Genomic DNA, 19,161 nt, shown 5'->3' on the forward strand with positions numbered 1-19,161 from the left:
GGATTTTATCATTGTAATCATCACTAGTTTACTTACAGCTCCCTCTGTGTGTTATATGCTTTGTAATTCAGAATATGATTTACACACTGGCCTGTTGCCAATAAGGTGAATAACGTGGACAAGTGTATTCAATTTATGAAAGAAATACAAATAATCAATAGCAGACGACTGCATCATTACATGCCAAAACAACAAATGAAAAAATAATGTTTTCTTTAACATGCGGGATTTGTTTTCTTTTAATTAAATACAAACAGTGTTTTAGCAGCGCAATGCATGAATTTAAAGGTCAGTGTTAAGAACATATCACATGATGTCTGTTTGATCCCGGCCCAAGTATTTTCCCAAGGATTCTCTGGCTCTGTACTGTGTAAATCACGCAGTCTGACCTTCTACATTCCTCATGCTCCGTCCTCCCATTCATCCACAGGCACAGATAATACTGGGCAAATATCATAAACGTGAGGATTTTAGGATTGAGGTGAGGCTGCCATCACCCTCCACCAACTGGGGAAAAGAAAGCCCATGCATCTGAAAGAACCCCATTTCCATCTCCTGTCAGAAGAACCCGCGGTGAGGTTGCCTGACCTTAAAAGACTAACAGCCTGTATACTGACAATCCACAGCGGATACTCCCAGATGATTGGCAATTTGAGGAACATGCAGTTTTACGATTTTAATGACATCTGGATTGTGATCTGATAACGCCGTTCACTTCTGCTTGTTTTAAACAAACGACTGTTGCTAAAAACTGTCCAGGTCTTTCTACGTTATTTAATCTGCAATAAGAAGTAATGCATTGGCACTCGTTAACAACAACAAATGATGCTTTGGCAAACTTCAGAACAAGTCAAATGAAACAGCCACTGTCTCGGCAGGTTTTCTGGAGCTTATGCGGTCGCAATTTGGTCCAAGTAACATAAAAGGGTCTCCAAGCGTCGCCAGGACGTTCAAACGAAGCGTCGGCTTCGGGCCAGGGCGTGACCTGCAGCTGAACTGGCCTCTGCTCGGCCACAGGGAGGAGGCGCAGCGGCCACTCCAAACACATCACCCCGCCCCCTGATAAATAACTTAGCACGGCAAACACAGGCCCATCCGTCAACCTCCACATAGCTAACACCAGGACAGGGACAGAGATCGATGGGGAGATACAGACAAAGAAAGACAGAAGGAAGGGAAGAAAGACCAGAAGAGAGGGGGACAGGGAAGGAGACGGGTGGGGGAGTACATTGTGAGGGCATCTAACAGTGGAGGGTAGATAAATATCACACGGGAGCCTGCGCCAAGCGGCGTGGAAGGCCAAGTACTGTAAGGCTGTGAAAAGCAAGGCTATTTTGCCGAGCTGTGACATTTGTTTCTTATTGTCTAAGTGGCAGCTGAAAGCGTCTCCCTGCGAGGGCCCCTCGGCTCGGCTCCGGCCCCGCTTTGACAGGGAGGTAACCATATTAGGACGTGTATGGTAAAGTAAACAATAACATAGTTGCAATGAGATGGAAATTTTTCAGCTAATGGTGTTTGTCATTCCTGTTTTCAGTGCACTGAGCAGCCCTGTGTTTTTAGAGCCAGCCAGAGAGACTTTGTTTATGAAAACAGCGCAGGAGCCAAGGCTAAAACCAGAGCAAAAGAGAAAAACTGTAAATAAATATCAGTTTAAAAAATGCCTCCACCTTTTTCATTTGATTACATAAATAAACCCACATTTGGGTAGAAAATATAGCCTCTCACTTTCCGTGTCCCCCCCCTCTGGCCGTGTCCACACGAAGGCGGCTCAATATGAAAACGCATATTTTCCTCTCCGGTTTGGCTTTCCCCTCACAATAATTCACCATCTTTCACAGATGCCGACCATACTGTACAGCTTAAGGCAAGTTATATTTAAGACTATTTTTAATGCCACTCGGAATGAGATTCAAGAACCAAAATTGAAGAAACAAAACACACATCAAGCGTGGTGGCGACCCGGGGAGAACAGCGCTGGGAGATACCTGGCGTGTGTCGGCAGATTGATTTGGCACTTTTGTGTTTTCGAGGCCATCGCATCCGTGTAGCGTTTTGTGCTGGCAGGACGCTGGGGCCGTTCTGAAAAGTTCAGAGATTTCTGAGCGGCTGCAGAAAAAAGTTGGCTGCATCGCATTTTCTTTGAATCTTTATTGAAGAAAACAATGTGGAAAACGTCAGAGGAGAGAGAAAACAGAAAGAAGTTCAGAGAACTATTGGGACGTCTAGTGCTAGCCCAGCTGACCAGCGCGTCTAGCCCTGCTAGCAGTATCTCCATCAAGTGTCTCAAAACCACATTTTCTCAAGTTAAATGTTTCACTTAGCAGCTTGATTCTAATTCACTATTGAAAAATGTGTTAAAATTACCCAGACAGTCCAAAAAAAACAAATTCTTAACAAATTATAATGGTTGAATGACATAACTGAGATATTATTGGACATGCCTGGTTTAAAAGGCTCAATTTCTCACTCATTTTGACAGCATATCAGCTATGTAAGGAAAACATAGGCGTCGTTCTGCTTTATGTTGCACTCGCCACTTGTTCTCCTTCCTGTTAAATCTCGTTTCTCTGGCTCGAGGTAGCAAGCTACTTTTTTAAATGTTTGTATGTGAAACTGTGGAGAACAAAGACTCGTATACAGTATTTTCCAGCCCTTCTGAATGGTGTCCTTCTGCTTACTCACTGGTCGACTTTTGCAAAGAAAAAGAAAAATGCTTGACCTCAGCATGACGTCTTACCCGGGTTCAAAGCTCACAACGTGCCAGTGGTCACATGCGTTTCTATAGAGGTACAGTCCATGCAGTCAGCTATAGGAGACGTCCTCTACTTCTGTCCCCTCCACATGTTGACGTCCTTTGTTTGGGTTTACCCACCTCACTCCAGCTCTCTCTCACTCAGCCTCATTCCTAATCTCACACCAAAAAAATGCGAGCTGTTTATTTGCGTAGGGCTGAAGCCATTCCATTAAGTAGCCCCACCAGGTGCTTTATCCCTAAAAGGGATTTGTTTTCTAAAATAAACGGAGAAAGCAAAGGACTGCCAAAGTGATATTTACCAAGACATGAAGTGATTGCAAAAGTCAAAACTATCCATATAAGAAGGACTGCGCCTTGTAGGAAACTTTTTTTGTTTTGTTTTGTTTTCCTTACATAGTCAGAGACCTTCTCTAGTCAGACTGGAAACCATAAACAAGTGTGTCATAATATATAAATGTATAATATTGGTTTTGGGAGAAGGGACAGTATGTTCGATATCCCACCAGTTATAGTACAGTATATTGTTTTGCAGTAAAGGTAGTCTGACAGATGCCGACCTAGGTTACCACAAAAAAAAAACGCCCTGTATATTCATTTTCCTCAGAATACAACAAATCAATCCAAGTTATTAGTTCCATTTCATCTTTTCCTGAAGCAGAGACACAAGGCCAAAGCTAGAAAACAGAACTTTGACACTTTCTTTTTTCCACTTTTGTGATTTTCTTTTCATCTCGCTGTAAGGCAACTCATCTGCGGATGGAATTTGCTTACTTCTGCAGCCTCAGTCAATCTCGCACAAAGACTGCGTCATGTAAGCTGTCTGCACCTGGTTGCAGGAAGACATTATCAAAGCTCCTCGCTCTCCCAGCAGACCAGAGTTTATACGTCTGTCAATATGTTTCAGACCAAAAGAAGGCATATCTTTTTGATGTTGATAGAAAAATAGATTGAAACTTGCCAAACCACGGCTTCCCCTCCAAAAAAATATATTTTAAGTGGCTTGGAGATAACACATCTGTGATAACGTTATGAGTTTCTCTCCTCCTCTGAAATCTGCTGGAGATGCAAGAGAAAATAAGAATGTTGCTCTACTGTGTGACATATTCTACTGAGGCATAAAGTATGCGTTTAACTGCAACGTGTTCAGCCAGACAACACAGAGGCAGGCGATCCGCCACCGTGTGCTCTGATGCTGAGGCTGATGCGTCCATGGGAGCAGAGCATCAGATAGGGAGAGCAAGCGGCGGCCAGGTGAGGGTGTTGAGAAGGCTCTGACACAGCCTGTGATCTCAATCAACAGGGAAAAAGGCAGAAGCACGCCGCCGCTTTTAGGGCTCTGCCTTGCTTCTCCGTTGCGACGTCTCTGTAGGGACGATAATTTTTCATTTTCACGCTGCCGTGCATCTATTCTGCCTGTCACTGTTTTTAACTACAGCAGCCGAGCTCAGAGAGTAGATTACGGTACTTACGGTGCATGAAAAACACAGCAACAAAACTGCCAGTGACAGAAGCGTTTAACTTTCTTGCTGGAAATCTCCCCCATGTGGCACTTTTGCTACAGCGAGTTGTTTATTATGTTCTGAGCTAGGCATAAGCGATTAAAGGAGCTCTTAAGAATCAAAGTGTTATAAATGCATGGAAACACAGCCAGCTGTAAATGCCACAGAATTAGAAGCTTACCAAGCCTAATACTAATACAAGGCAATTTTCAGCTTGATGCTGATATAAAGAAATTACTTTTTTTTTTTTTTAAGTAAGCAATAAATGCAGTCAAGGGAAGTATTACAGACGGCCTTTTTTCATCCCAGCATAAATCTGCACACGACCTTTCTGTGGGTCTGACTCGGGAATCCACTTGTTTATTCTCAACACTTCCATGAAAAGTGGATTAAATAAAGCAACCTCAACAGCTAAAACTGAGGCAATTTAAAATGAACCGTTTACAGGAGGGCGAAGGACGAATTACAAGAATGTTTGCATGATGTGTTCTTCTCTTCCTTACATGGCTTCATGAAATTCAAATGAGGTCCGGCATGAGACCATAACATTGTGAAGCCCTCAAAAGAGTGAAGCCTGTTTGGAGCATCTTCTAAGCGGAGGCACTTCTCCGGGAAGATGGATGTCATCAGGTCTGAATAAATTGGCTGGGCAGCCCCATCACACAGATATGTCCATATGATAATATATAACATATAAGTACTCCAAAAACGTTTTTCGTACATTTCAATTAGCCATAAATATTCTAAATAAAAAGAGTGCAGCCGGTTCAAGACACAAATGAGCGCCATGCTTTCACACACAAACACATACCAGCTTCCAAAGAGCTAAAACATCGTAATCCCATAAGCTGCTACAGGGATTTCTGTATTAGCGATGCAATCAAAATCACATTGGAAAGTTGTGCCAATCATTAGGCTGATTTCGCCACATTAACGTAGATTACGCAGCCGTTCGGGGGGATTTTTCAGGGCTGATCTTACATCTGGAGCCGAGGGGCCTTCTGGAGCCGGGACCTGACTATGCGGAGAATGCACTCCAGATAAACAGCAGCAACAGGAATCCTCCACTCTAATTTGCTCAGAGTCTGTTTTCCAAATGTGGGGGTAATTGTCTGAATCCCATAAAAAAGAGGGAGTACAGGCTGTTTAACATATTGCGGCGATGAGGGTTCTCCTCTTACAATGAAGAGGGAACCGAACTTGTTGAAATCCTAGAGCCATTGCTAACTGTAACGATGACAGTTAATGCTGCTTTGGCTTTTTCCAAACTCCACGGAGACGCTGCCCGGAAGTGCCATCAAGCCTTCTATCCAGGATGTCATTTGATTTACTACATTTTTATTGGACTATTGCTCGTTGCTAAACTGTTTGTCTTTGGGAATCCCTTCTGGGTTGAACGGAGAGTTGGAGGATTTTAAAATGCTGTTAAAAGAAATATATTCTAGGAAGAACACTTTAGGATGTTTTTTTGTGTGGCAAGAAAATATAAGATTTTAGCATTTTGTTTAAACTTAACATGAAAACAAAATAACAGCCATGAGCATGTGTTTATGTAAAAAAGGATATGGAAATGTTTCTATGAAAATATTAATATTTCTAAAAGAAAGAAAAACAAAATAGGCTGTTATCCTTCCTAATTTTACTGTATGTTTGGATTTCTCTCCATGTTTTTGTACATTTTAATAAATCCTACAATCAATTCCATCACCAGCTGAACAACAGTTACATGTCCAACGTGCTGTTACTTAGAACTGCTTAGTTGCTCAAATGTGCAGTCGTTATTGGCCACGTTACGTGTCCTGCAAGTCACAACGTGTTGGTGGAGCGGGCGAGAGACGGAGAAAACATGAGGACGATGGACAAAAAAATAGAATGTGAGAAAGAAATGATGAAGCTGTCTGAGATGGAAAACAGACACACTCCTCCTCTGAAGCCCTGAGCTTCTTAAGTACACACACACACACACACACACACACACACACACACACACACACACACACACACACACACACACACACACACACACACACACACACACACACACACACACACACACACACAACACACAACACACACACACACACACACACCTTACCGGATCACTCCAGCCAAAGGTTCACATCCTGGGGGCCCCGAACCTTCTCAGATAGGGAGGCGTGAGGAGTAAACACAAGATATCCAGCAGAATGGCTGAGATGCCAACGATAACTAGACCAGAGTGCGGTAAACCGCCCCCCTCTTGTTTGGTAAACACAGCATTACCATATTCCTGCCCTTCCCGTCAGAAAAGGCAGGAAACATGTACGAACAGACGACTCATCTCCGTATTGTGCAACCTCCTGTCCTCAGCAGTGCAGCGTGATCTTAAAGTAGTTATCACTCAACCGGCTTCACGCTGACTCCGTTTTGACCTTTAGGGGGAACTGTCCCTTTACTGCTCACCATGCCAGTGCCAAAGCAGCAGCTTCACTCGAACCCTCCCTCCCTCTTAGCCCCGCACATACACGCTGCAAAATACAGTACACAAACAAGACAACCCCGCTGCATTGAGTTAATTATTAAGCCAATTCAATAAAGCATTCGCACACATGCAGGGGCCGAGAGTCTGGTGAATGATGGTGTGTTTACCTTCCACGAGGACTTGCTTATTTAAAGCAATCTTCAATTCCAGCGGTGGTAAAACAGCCTCTTCACCCTGCGGACACAAGATGAGAGAATTATTTATAATTATGAAATGATTACCACTGCTTGTCAACAGCACCGACGAGCCAATTTAGAGCGAGGAACACACGGGTGTAAACCCAAATGCTGCTAATAACAAGTTGCCCACCGGTTGCTGTTTGGATCAGAATTGATAAACGCACACAAACTTCTCATCTCATACGTATTCTGGGAAAACCTGAAAGAAATCAATTCTCTGCATTCCTGTGCTGTGTGCTTCCCCGGATGCGTCTGGATGGAGGTGCACCAGATAGCGTGCGTCCCTCCGCTTCTACCGACGTGCAGAAAACATCTCAGCTCCAGAAAGCTCCTCGCGTCGACCGTCCTGCAGCCTGCTGTTGTCACCGTCACACACATCCTGGCATTTCCATCCGCCTGTTAACTACAACTACACCCACTGATGATAACAAACGAACAATGGGGCTGTCTGATGCGAGTGAACGGTTTATTTGCAAGACAAAAACTCTTCGGTAATGCCAACAGTAGATGGTGACCGCGGTGTACCTGTACCTGCTCTGCCCCCAACTCAACTCCCCCTGGGCGGCCCTGATCTGCATGCACACAGCTTTCCTAACAGAGCACTCAACCCAGGCAAGGAAAGAGGGGGGGGGAGGAAACAAAATCTTATTTTTATGGTAAACTGAGAAGTGACTGTGGGGCAATATCTCAGGTGCATTTGAATAAAAGCATTAAAGCATATCCAAATATGAAAGGAGGGGAAAAAAAGAAGCTCCAACTCCCTCTCCCACTGTTCTTTCTCACCGTTTACATTTGACAGTCAAAACTGTGGCCAGGCGTTTGTGCAAGTGTTTATCTAAAGCAGACTGAGCAAAGATTAAAAAGAAGAAGAAGAAAAGCACACCGGTCCAACTCGGCGTTAATTATGTGTTAAATGCCCTTGTTGAAACCACGAGTCAACATTGGGCTCACTCTGAACTCTACTGAGGGTTGAACAATCATCCAAAATGGACCATTCTCACACAACTACCCTATTATTGTGATTCATTACACTTCAATTAACATATCATCAATGGAATCGTAAATCAATGGCGAGTGGTGACAAATGACAGATATTTTCAGTTTCAAACTACTAAACATCATTAATTCCCATCACCTGAAAGAGCCCCGGGAGCTAAATGAGTTTACCCAACGCATAACATCCATTTAGATAAATGTTCCATCATTTTAACGACGGAAAATTTGTACTGGAGAGAAAAAGGCAACGACGGGATCCTGATAGCAGCTGTACGCCTTTTTCTCCTTGTAACATAATGCCCATCTTGTAATGCCTAAACAGATAATTGTCTCCATTTCAAATAGCACAAAGCTGTAATATTGCCATTTAGAACAGTGGGGGTGCGGAGAACGTAGGGTGAGGATAAACAAGCACACGCTGCTTCGCCCGGTTGGGAAAACCGAGCCCATCACACACTCCCACATTGAGATTTTAGAGAATAGAGCAACTCCTGGTTGAGATAATTACCCACCTAGGTGGGTTATGTGCATGCTCAGTAAGAGGCTTAGGCTAAGAATATGAATCAAAATGCAACAATTTCAGAAAGACAAAGGGAACTAAGGAGCATTTTGCAAGGTTCTCTTGTAAAGTGGAGGGGTGAGGTGCAGCGTGTTAAACAAAGTGGAAAATAGGACAACACCGACTTTTGACGAAGAAAAATCTCATTGCAAGACTTGTGTGCAATGGAGAGCATGGCATGACCGTTACCTTTAGAGGATCAGATGATCCAAATAAACGTTTCCATTCTCTATGCAAATACCACAGGCTTCATTGTAATTGCGTGTGTGTGTTGGGGGGGGGGCATGCAAACAGCGTATTTTCAGAGGAAATGGACAATCAGAAGGGTTTTTTGCTATGGTAATGAACTGCTGTGGTTACATCTGAGCATGAACAAAGACTCATTTTATTCTGCCCACAAACCTGTGAAGTGGACTTCCCTATTAGTTTGGGGGGGGTCACAGATCCATAATATGCTCTCTAGTCCTAGGTATGTTATCAGTGCCTTTGGCTTTGTTGTAAGATTGCATGTTCAAAATATGAATTAATAGCCCTCCAATGAAACGCACCCAATCCCAACAAAAGGCCTGCATTCAGTGTGGACAGCTCTTCAGCCGGACTAATGGACGGGCTCTCCTCTCTCTTCACACCGTGCAGACAAAACCACGAGGGCCCATGAATATTTACCACTAAGTAAAGTTATTCCATTAATTACTCCAAGCACGCTTAATACTGTATCTGTGGCTACTTCTGTGGCGGCTCGTTAATGAACCTTCACACATCATTACCATATTAATTAATGCTCAACTCAATGGTTGTCAATAGGAGGCTGCCAGAGTTGTCTCTTTGCTTCTTTACAGCCCGTCCGGGAGGCTTCGATCATTTAGTATCAGCACCTGAATAAAAATTGACAGTATCTATTTATCATTCCAGGGCCTAATGGTGTGTTTGAACAAAACAAAAAGAAAAAAAACAATGTAGAGAAACTGGTTTAAGGCTGGTGAATCCGTATGAAGAGCATTGTGTAAGTAAGAGGAGGGCGTAGGAGAGTTTGAGTTGTGTAGAGTCAGTGATATCTACTGTATATACAGGGTCATTGGTGTTTGTTTTTAGGGTGTGTGCAGGAGATTTTCCAAGTCACTGTCTGTGCTCTGAAAGACGGGAAAAAAAAATCAAAAGCATGAGTCACTTCTCAACAAACGCAGCTGCTTACTGTATGATCTGATCTGCTAAACGGGCTGACTGCACACTTTTTTCTCCCTCTTTTCTTCTTCTGGGCTTTTATTAAGAAGAAGTGATTAAATGAAAAACATGGCTTAGTCTCGTAAAAGACAAAAAAAAAAAGTCAGCATTTGAAAAAGTGAAAAAAAAAACAGTATTGTTTTTTTCCTGTCTTTTTGATGTGATTGGCGGGATCCTGGAATTATATTTTAACACCCACATAGACTGTAAACAACAGCACTTTCTGACACGCAAACAGACTCAAAACCCACCAATTAAACCCAACTTCAATACAGCCCGCACTTATTCTGGGGTGCTTTTTTTTTTAACATTCTTTTTTTTCTAAGCTTGAAGGCAACAGTGCAGTCTGGTGAATGTCAGGCCTGTCTGATCCCCCCTGATTCTTTCGACCTGCCCTCACATTTTGCTGAGCTAAGAACAAAGTACACAGAGTGCAAACACAGAGCTTTGCTGCCTTAATACCAAGGAAGTGGAATTTCATTCCTAACCCAAAACAAACATGGCCACACATTTCTTTACACTATTTAAATGAGCTCATTGAATAGAGAAGGCTGTATCAAGTGGATATCCAATGCACACTATACTCGGTGCCTTTGGGGATTCTAATGTTATTGATCCATGGGGGGGGGGGGGGCATGGAAAAACAGTACTTATTTTGTCTGCTGAGAAGTCACAGCTGGGATAGCTCAGGATCCACAGACATGAAGGAAAAAAAATCTCACTTTGCACATGAAATGAGATCAGGGCAGTCGAAAAGTTCAAATCGCGGATCACACACGTACAGTACAGCGCACAAAGGGCTAACGTGCAGTGAACATTATGCAAGCCTATTTCTGTAACCCACCCGTTTCCACCCTGTCGAGTAGGAGGACCGTCAACGTTACCAGTCGTATCAGGTTTCCACTCTTGCCCAGGTCCCAGCTCCTCTCCGACCACGGCTCCTGAGCGCTATTAATATCAATAAGCTGCAGATTCCATTTCCCCAGACAAAGACAAAGGGAGAACGAGAGGTGATGAGTGAAGGGAGGAACTTATACCCTCACGCAGTACCGTGGGGTTACCATTTACTGTCACCTCCATCCCTGAAGCCGGGGGTTTTGTAACACCGTCTCACACGTATGCAAGCGCCCATACATGCACATACACACCCATGCCACAGAGCAGTGCACACCCACACCGGGGCAATGCAAATATACGCCAACTGCTGGTGAGATTTTCCAGTCATTTGTGTTTACTTTCCTCCATTAATCAGGTTAACCTATACAGGGGGGGGGGGGGGGGGGGGGGGGTATTATTAAAATGTATTCAAATACACACCTATGAACCCCAAGCAGTTGCAGGGCCTGGCACATTTTACTTACTGTGGCCATTTTTCATTTTTCACTGCAATATATGTCTTGGGAAAGAGCACAATCATGGCTAGAAGTAGGGTAAGACGCAAAAATGTTTTCAGTGCATAACAGTTATAATGGCATAAATACAACAACAACAAAATAAACGGTGTAAGTTGATCTCTGTGATCATGGCTTCCCAGTTGCGTTGAGGAGCACGGAAGTATGATTTTGGTGAAAAAATACTTTTTTTAAGATTAGATTTATTTGTTGTTTTCCTGACAGGAGCATCCGTCACACGTGTCTCGTTCAATGACTGTCAGTAATTTGAAACCTACGACAATGTTTTTACAGTTTCTGCCTATGATGCAGGCTCAGATAAACACTGTTAGCTCTGTGAATTTTGTTTGCGCTGTAAGCACTGTTAGCTGCTAGCTGCCAACTCAGCTGCCGTTAAGAGCCATGCAGTGGAATTAGATAGGCCCTGAATCACAAAATGAGCACCTTTAAGAACACAAAAATGTGTGGTCGGACCATCAGTCCAAAACACAAAAATATTTAAGACATAAAAGAGAAAATCCGATTTTAAACATCAGTCATCAGTGATTAAAAAATATATACTGGAATGAAAAATAAATTAATCATTTCAGCGCTACACACTACTTGATGGAAGTTTCAGCTTGCGATATTACACTACTCTGTGGTGCATCTAAATACTTGACTTAACTCTTAGTCAGGAACTATGGTATCTACACGCTGTACACCAACTCTGTCAATCACTTACAGAACACACCTACAAACACGCCGGACATGCACACGCATACATCGACCAGCGTCCCATAAAAGGCGAGAGAGGAGGAGGAAACAAATAAGAGAGAAAGCGGGGAAAGATAATGAAATCTTTACAGACTCACCCATGATCAGTTAAACAGACTTTCATCATGCTCATGAAACTGTATATTGATGCAGATTCCCTTCAAGCACTGAGTGTTTTGAAATCCACTTCTGCAGAAGAGGAGAAAGCTGCCAGTGGAAGTAGCAGGTATGGAGTAGTTGAAGTAGTGTGTGGTAGTTGAGTGCATTGTGTGTGTGTGTGTGTGTGTGTGTGTGTGTGTGTGTGTGTGTGTGTGTGTGTGTGTGTGTGTGTGTGTGTGTGTGTGTGTGTGTGTGTGTGTGTGTGTGTGTGTGAGGGAGGGAGGGAGGGAGGGAGGGAGAGAGCCCAGGCTGCAGTGTTAAGAGGGACTGGAGGTATGTGGTCTAAACACAACAAAAGCCGGAGCCTTGCTCTAGATTAAATATGCAGGATGAGGCCCCTTTGCATAAACACAAACACTCAGCAAATGAAGAACTGGCACAGAGCAGATGCATGCTGAGAGCCCTACCTGTCCTGGCCTCTTTTAATTAGACGAGAGCAGGCAGAACAAATGAACATCAACACGGTCACACTAGGCAGAACAAAAGAGAAGGGCGCAAAGAACAAAAAAAGAAAAGAGAGTGCTTCCTCAATCCTCAAAAATGTCCCTAATGAGAACAACAGAAGTTTATAGAGAAGCCATAAAAGGGCGCACACATTTCACAAGTCACAAAGAAGAGTTTTTTTCTGGTTTGCACCTCGTCAGATACTGTACAAGAGTATTCTATATGTAACCAAACTTTGCTAACTACTTTGCCAATACTTTGTTAATAAAACTCAGTCAAATTGAATTATCTGATATAATAAAAAACAAGTATGTGAACACGAGCATGAAGACTTTAACATCAAACTGTTTAATTACAACCTTAAACACTAATTACATTTTAAAATATAAAATTCAATTAATTGAAGTAGGCCATTTTTTTGGTGAGAGTTTTCATTAAAATGTGTCCCGGATTAAAAAGAATGCACCTTGTGATCTTTTAATTCATCTTTACATATGCTTCTCCTCTACACACCTGCTGGTGGAAAAATAAGAGCTAATCGGCAGAAAAAAAAGGATTTATACCAAGGTCCATTGTCCATGTCTTCCTTTCTAAAGTGTCTCAATAACGTCCCGACACTTTCTTATTCTCTTCATCTCCCCCTCAGTTTTTTCTTCGCTTATGACAGGAATGCAGAAATGGTGTTCGGGGAAACTCCAAGGAGAATGAAGCCGAGCTCCTCCACAAAATCTGGAGAGTGGCGTCAGCTGCTGAGTGACACGTACTGATGTGTCCAGTCAAAAAGTCATTTTCATGGGAAAACCCTTTCAAATGCATCACGGAGAAGGGAGAGGGGAGAGGGGAGAGGGAGGCGCGGGGTGAAGGGAGGCAGCAAAGGGAGAAATTGAAGGGTGAAAGGGAGTCAGAGAGAGTGAGAAAAGAAAGGAGAGCAGAAAGGAGACCTCTGGAAAATAAACAGGGTGTAGGGTTTCAAAGGCAAGGGGGACACAGGCATTCCATTGTTCAAGCCAATTATCAGTGGAAAATAATAACAACAGATGGATCCAGAGCGGCCAACTTGTGCCGGAGCACCCTGGCGCTGGAGAACAGATGATGAAATGTGAGAGTGCTGTTGGAGGGGTTGGGGGGGGGGCGCTGCCCCACAGTCACACACACAGCTCCACACACCAGATGTGAACTTCCACAAGGACAGGTTTAATATGTGCTCTCTGGCCACCACTTGTGCGGCGACGGCTTGGACACACCAGACTACCCGGTCAACACCTCCACGTGTTCAGAAAGGGGCGTCCAGGGTCCGATGCCACATATAGACTCACGCGTTGCCGTGTGATAAATTAAAATCAGCGTGTTCTTTTTTTACGTCCAACGCAGCAGAGTCACCTGATGGCAAACACATGCTGGTTTCCATAAGCGGAGCAATAACACAACAACGAGGAGCGGGAAGAACGAAGGGGCCCCAGAGTTGGTTTTTTTTATTCCAATCAGTGCAGATCCCAGATGACCTGTTGTGATGTTTTCATTTGATGTCTCCCAGCATGCCTAACGTCCACAGACAGGCAGATGCAACAGTGCAGCGGAGAGACAGACCTCATTGACTCTGGCTTCATTCACAGATCCCTCATATCAGCCACAGACTGACAGGCAGCGGAGGAGGGGGCAGCAACCTTAAAACAAAACCAATTCTCTCTGTGACTTGTCAAGGGTGGGAGATGTCTGCAGATAGCACTACAAAAGATCTGCCCTTCCTTTTCCACAAGAAAAGAGAAGTTTTCGTTTCATTAACTCCAGACTAAAAGCGTAATTATCTCCCTATAGACCTTAATCAGCAACAGAAGGATAATAGAACAAAAAGCAGTTTCTTCTCCGGTCATTAAAGGGTTTTTTTTTTTTGTTTAATATTGTTGTTCTTTTCCCCCCCTCCCCTGCACTTTAGATGAGTCCATCAAATGATGCAAAAGAGTCACAGGGGCACAAGTAGAGTCTCATTTTCAAATATTGTCTGTTAAACTCAGATTTTGCCCATAAAATAAGACTCCTTTGCGACAGCGTGCCATCTTTGCCCTTTTTCTAACTGCCTGTTCGACCTGACTGACGGCCACCGAGAGGAGAGGGCAACGCAACCAGCAGACACACAGATGACTGAAGTGGTAAATGACTGTGATTGAAAATGCTTGAAACAAAATCAGGTTGAATGCCAAAACACCACTTTGGAATTGATGTCTAGCATTGCTTGAAGGTGCACATAAGGATTTCTACAGGAGTTTAAAAAAAAATGGAAAACTTTGCCTAGATTTAATTAGCTTATGAGAGATGATTGCCATTAGCACTCGTCAAATGGGGTTGAGGCATTTTGCTGGGGGGTGGGGGGGGGAGTCATATTTTTGGTCGATGAGGAGACAAAGGGCTTTCAAACAGGAACTGGCGAGCCATCAGCCGTTTTAGTGCACTGAGACTGAGGTCGAGTTAATTAGACTATTGTCATTTTAATCAGGACAGCTCGGCGGCCATCACTTCCTGAAAGAGCCAGTGGACTTTAAACGGCTGAGGGATTTGTGTGTGTGTGTGTGTGTGTGTGCGTGTGCGTGTGCGTGTGTGTGTGTGTGTGTGTGTGTGTGTGTTGGGCCCGAGGTGTCACCCAGCTATGGGTTATGGAGTACGGCCTGGCTCCTCTCACATGCTTAGAACATTAATGAGCTGGAGACACACCAAGGAAACAAAGAAGCCTGGAGGATCACCAGGGGAAACTATTCGCCTCTGCTCTCCTCATGTCTCTGTTCATTGGAAAATAATTTAAATATCAAATATTTGAAATAATTTGCTTCTCCTTGGCTATCAGATTTTGAATAGAAAGTCTTTCATGTCTTTGTTATTATGTTCTTCACTCGCATTAGCATTTAAAACATAATCAACGCAACCATATTTTCGCAGCGCTTGGCATTATGTTACAATAATGGTTTATATTTTTCTGATTTCCATATTTTATGAATACAATCGGATGTCCGTAATGACAAACCAAAGAATGGCAAATTATATATAAAATCTTTGCTGAATATCATTCATCTAAAGGGTTTTAATCAAAACCGACAAAAGGAGTGGATTTATTCCGGGCTCGCTGGTTTTACTTTGTGCCACCTTTGAGTGATAAAAATTAAAATAAAGTAAAACCGACGGGGGTCTTATTTGAGTTTGGCCACCAGCCCCCGGAGCAGGAGTAGGGAGGGTGGAGCCGAATGCTGGAGGAGCTCCGTCAATCAGCAGGGGTGATGAAGCAGCCAGCCCAATACTAACGCCAAAACATCTTTTGTAACTTTTCCCCTGGCCATAGTTCAGGTCATCGGTGGACAAGGTGACAAAGGTAACCTGCACACAAATGCTGGTGAACTCCCCCCTGTGACACTGCCGTCAGCCTCGGGCAGAACCGGCCAATGACATTAGCCGAGGCATCCGAGTACAAAGTCGACGTGCAATATTTCATATTCACCGACCTCAAGGGAAACTGCATTAAAAAGGGATTGGAGCACTTCTATTTGACTCCATGCCACTTTTTTCTTTTTCTTTCTTTCTTTTTTTTTTTACTGCGTCTGTTTGTGATTATATTAATAGTTCCGTAAGTTCATCGTTTTTCAACATTAGTCATTAATATTTCACAGGGAGTTAATATTAATCTGATCAGAAATTATCTTCCTTCAATAATTCAATACACATTAATAATTAAATAAAAAGAATGTTCAGCATATTTGAGGGGGGGGGTGGGTAAACTGGAGACATTCAATAACTAAATATGAGGAAATCAAGCCAAAGAAGTGGCATCACAGCACCAATATAGCTAAGTACAATAACGGCTACATCTGAAATGACAAGTGCTCTTTGTGCAACTTCAACCGGAATGCAGCTTTTTAGCAAGAGAAGCTAACAGGCAACCTTCTCGTTTCACCTTAAACTGGCTCCTAATCCAGCATTGAATGCACTGATTAACTGGGGCCCACAGGTTGCTGTATCTATTATGTACATTCAGATACAAGGCAGACAGACGCAGACTGTGAAGCCTCTGCGCCATTAAAAGCCCCGGAGTTCCTCCATGAGAGATTTACAGGGATTAGATGGTGAAATAAAGGCCTAATCTTTATTTGACAGGGAAGCCAATCTCTGGCTCACTGGTCAGCCCCTCGCAGGAGGCCTCTCTCTCACAACGCACTACACATCTCAGGCTTTTTAAAAAAGAAAAGAAACCACGTTTAGGATGCATACTGTGCCTTCTATGAGGTATCAATCCAATTCTCCTTCAAAAAAAGAGAGAAGCGTGCAGATGTGTATTGCTGGGAAGACTTATTCCATAAATGATGTCCTATATTGGGTCACAGTCTTACCCGCATTTGAGTACATCTTGATGGCGATTTCCTTTTTGTAATTTTCGTTCAAGTCCGAGCTGTGCCTGATTGAAAATCGAACCAATTTCCATCCACAGCTTAATGACAGATGGAAAGAGATATATCATGGAGACGTATAGTTCAGACTGATAAACTATTAATCACACGGCTGGACAATGACACCAGCTAAATTTAAACACAAAGAGAAAAGGCGTCGAGTAACAGCCTCCCTTATTGCGTAAATTATTCATTACTGGGAGCTGTTATTGCACAGCAGATACAGTTAAAAACTGCAGATTCTACTTCATTACAGGGTGTTGATGGTGGGTACAGATGTCACAGCTTGGACTGGTGATTTCTTTTTTTTTTAAAGCTCCCGTTTAACTCGTCACATATGACTTCTTCCTCTCACCATCGCTCTGTGTCTGTCTGCTCATCGCCCACAGAATCACTGTCGACATGCTGATGAAGAGGGCTAAATAAGACCTGCTTATTTACTGTAATGTATACTTCTAAACCTATAGCACAATAGAAATCTAAGTGTAAGATAAGTGTAAGTGTGGGTTCTCTCTGGTTCATTGACGGGCCCGTAGGTGTGAATGTGAGTGTGAATGGTTGTCTGTCTCTACATGTCAGCCTGTGATAGACTGGCGACCTGTACAGGGTGAACCTTGCCTTCGCCCAATGTCTGCTGGGATCGGCTCCAGCCCCCCGCGACCCTGAATACAGGATACTCAGTAGACGATGGATGGATGGACTCTTCATGTTTGCAACTGACGCATTTTGAATTTCTTTTGGTGGAAGTGTTCCCTCTGCTTTCATAAACACAATCCTGACAAGACATTTTGAAAAATCTGTCAACACATTTGGCTGAGAAGTTTTGAAGTGTTTTTCTTATCATACTATATTTAGTCGTTGGGCACATAGGACTATAGAAAATAATAATAGTCCATGTGGCCAAACAAGAGGATTAATGGCTGTGTCTCAGAAACTGCAAGGTCCACAATAAAGTATTTATATGAACCCATAACAAGTTGGCTATCAAAGATCTGCATACATATGCAGTGAAAATTATATTTCATATGAAAAACACAATCAACACAATATCCAAAGATCCTATTGATAAAAATGTGTTTTTCATGTGAAGATGAACTGTAAAGATATTTGCCCAAAAAGTACATCCTCACCAGACTTCAAATAGAACAAACACTTGTCTTTGGGCACAAATTGGTTAAGTTAAAGAAAATTGGGTCTGGAAATGATTGCATCGTCAATATAAAAAACACTGGTAGATTGAAGTAGAATGTGTGCTTCGGGTGCACTCCCAAAAAAAATGTGTCTTTAAATAAGTGAAGATTCAGCTGTGTGCGTGCCATAAACAGAAGCTCTGTCAGGTGGCCCATTATCTCTGCAAGTCAGCTACCTCAGTGGTTTTATTCTCTTCTGCAATGAAAAAGAGATAAACAAAATACTGTTTAAATGTCCCACTCCTGCTCTCTCTCCCTTTTAATTACTAGACAGGCAGTCTGTTATAGTAACATATGTAAACAAGCATCACATGAAGCTCATATTGATGTATTATGTGCAGTAATGACAATCTAACATGGTAGGTGTGTTTTTCAGACTGAATATACATAGTTGGTACAGTTATCAGATTGTTGTTTTCCCCTGACTGCCACACAAAGGCTTTGTTTGTGCGCTCCATATCAGTGTTCAACGTGTTCCATCTGCGGCGCTCTTCCTCCTATCATCCCCAGCTCACAGCAGCAAACAGAGTTGTACGTACTAAAAGCCATAATGCATTATATTGTTTGGTGTTAACATTTGAATATTTAAATGGACTCTTTTAGATCTAGATATTCCAATTTCCATACGCCGTGCTCCTGAAATCAGACCGTTAAGTTTGCCCACGTGTCCAGACTTTGTGAGCATATTTGCATCTTTTTTCGACACAACATTGCTTTGACACGCCATCGTTTTCATGATAACGTTTCGCACATGCTTGTTAGCGACGCAAGTTACCTATGTTTAATAAATGACCAGTGTGCGTGGCCTGTGTCGCAGCCACAGAGCTGAGTATGCGAATCACCCACGTACGTGTCACTTAACCAAATTGGCAAAGCTGATAAGCCATATTTACATAGCGGTGTTGCTGGGCGTGATTACCAACAGTAAAACTTCCCCCCACGCTTTAATGGAAAGTTGGGATATCACTTGGTGCGGGTCACAGCTGCCCATCGGGAAAATAGCTCAATTACAGCCGTGGATATAAACACTCATGTGGCTGTCGGAGTGGTAAACAGATGTGGGGTGA

General features: G+C 43.0%; 2 protein-coding genes across 6 annotated transcripts in view; both read right to left on the reverse strand.

Annotated features, from left to right (window-relative positions):
* The window catches only part of mdfic2 (MyoD family inhibitor domain containing 2), a 230,463-nt gene that overhangs the window by 150,742 nt on the left and 60,560 nt on the right, over nt 1–19,161 (reverse strand). The window lies entirely within an intron of this gene.
* Nucleotides 1–19,161, reverse strand: part of foxp1b (forkhead box P1b) — a 145,642-nt gene that overhangs the window by 91,029 nt on the left and 35,452 nt on the right. For all 5 annotated transcript variants that reach the window (XM_084037673.1, XM_084037676.1, XM_084037675.1 and 2 more), the window contains one exon: nt 6,883–6,949. The gene's annotated coding sequence lies outside the window, so the exon portion shown is untranslated. The remainder of the gene's footprint in view (nt 1–6,882; nt 6,950–19,161) is intronic.

This window comes from Eutrigla gurnardus (genome assembly GCF_963514095.1).
Source record: "Eutrigla gurnardus genome assembly, chromosome: 2".
Classification (NCBI taxonomy): domain Eukaryota; kingdom Metazoa; phylum Chordata; class Actinopteri; order Perciformes; family Triglidae; genus Eutrigla; species Eutrigla gurnardus.